We start from the raw sequence: 2,146 nt of genomic DNA, 5'->3' as shown, positions 1-2,146 counted from the left end.
GCTTAATTGGAAATAGGGTGCGTTAGGTTATAGCAATGGAAATGCAAATTTGCCCATGAACATTCCATTAAGGAACAGGAGGAAACTTCTCAAACAGCTCAATGGTAGGACCCTTTTATAGCCGAGTCCGAACGGCATTCCGAAGTGCGACACCTCTTTGAAGAGAAGTTTTAACATGGCTGCCATACCAAATGGTACGGCACCTCACAAATGTGGTCAGCATTAGGAGGGGATAACCACCGCTGAAAATTGTTTCTGATGTTCTCACCAGGATTCGAACCCAGATTATGCCCAGATGGTTATGTCCGCGGGCATAGTAAAAGCACACGGACAGTATAAACTACTTTATGTGGCTTCGTTCGGCTGCCTACATTTCTAAGCCAATTCATTTAGTTGGTGTTTTATGATATTCACACTAACACAGTTTCGTCTTTTCAAAAGTTTAGGTGTCCATCACTGACATAGACTATTTTAGTCCATTGTGGAACTAAAGTGACGACAGACTAGGCCTCTAATCGGAATAGAACATACGAGCATGCTCGGATTACCAGTGTAGGTAATCCGGGCATGCTACCAGTTCGGATACCAGGGCGACTTAAAAAATGTACATCTGCAAATGCTGAATTCGAACCAAACATTCAGCCTTATTTGCAAAGCGGTGAAAATCATGGCAAAAAAATGTACTGCAATTTATCTACGATATTCGATGTAGGCAGGACTCTTGTCATTGAGCTTAAACTTTAATCGAACTGCACTCATTGATACTATTCCCATTCCACTCATTGATATGAGAGTTCCTCATTGGAACGTTCATGGTAAATTTAGATAGATTTTATCACATTGGATTGCATTGCAATACGTTAGGCGAGATTATGGATACAAAAATAGTCACCTAGCTTTCAGATTCAAATCTCCCCAAAGGATTTTCTTTATTCTACCGTTTCATTGTTCCACAGTGTTACATGCGTGCTTGCCAATCACGCCTTAAACTTGGACTGCGTCGCCACGAAAGGCTTCGTTTTAACCAAATTTATTGACGACATTGCTTTGGCATATACGGCTAAATCAGCTGCTCTTCTTTCCGCCTTAACCCGCTATAGCCTGGCACCCAAAAAATGCGGATCAGAGAAGGCATTTATCTCCTTCTTACACTCCAAGACTACTCGTGACGATACCGTCCTGGTTGCTACAGCCCTAATGGCCAATTCACTGTCCATAAAGATGTTCACACTCGACGTCCTCGACCGTGATCACCCGGATCACCGACTGCAGGACCGTATAATAATCCGGCGGTCGGAAACAGTTCCTGGGTTCTCAATGTAAACCCTCAGGCCCACTCTGCCCTGTATCTTTGATCCATTCCATTAGCATGAACTTCCAGATGTTCCGTCAATCCGTGACTATGCCGCTGACAATGCCAAACCTCTTCCAATCCTTCTAGGTTTCCTATATATCAGATAAATTATTTTGCTTTTATATCCACCACCGAATAATGGGGGTATATTCATTTTGTCATTCCGTTTGCAACACATCGAAATATCCATTTCCGACCCTATAAAGTATATACATACTTGATCAGCGTAAAAATCTAAGACGATCTAGACATGTCCGTCCGTCAGTCTGTTGTAATCATGCTACAGTTTTTAAAATAGAGATATTAAGCTGAAACTTTGCACAGATTCTTTGTTTTATCCATAAGCAGGTTAAGTTCGAAGATGGGCTATATCGGACTATATCTTAATATAGCCCCCATATAGACCGATGCGCCGATTTAGGGTCTTAGGCCTATAAAAGCCACATTTATTATCAGATTTGAAATTTGGGACAGTGAGTTGTTTTGGGTCCTTCGACATTCTTCTTCAATTTGGCCCAAATCGGTCCAGATTTGGACATAGCTGTCATATAGACCGATCCACCGATTTGGGGTCTAAGGCTTACAAAAGCCACATTTTATATCCGATTTTGCTGAAATTTGGGACAGTGAGTAGTGTTGGGCCCATCGACATCTTTCTTCAATTCGGCCCAGATCGGTCAAGATTTTAATATAGCTGCCATACACCGATTTCTTGATTTAAGGTTTTGAGCCCATAAAAGACGCATTTATTGCCCGATGTCGCCGAAGTTCTTGGGCTCTTCGACATTCTTC

The sequence above is a fragment of the Stomoxys calcitrans genome, chromosome 3, assembly GCF_963082655.1.
Source record: "Stomoxys calcitrans chromosome 3, idStoCalc2.1, whole genome shotgun sequence".
Classification (NCBI taxonomy): domain Eukaryota; kingdom Metazoa; phylum Arthropoda; class Insecta; order Diptera; family Muscidae; genus Stomoxys; species Stomoxys calcitrans.
Note: the sequence above shows the minus strand (reverse complement) of the source record.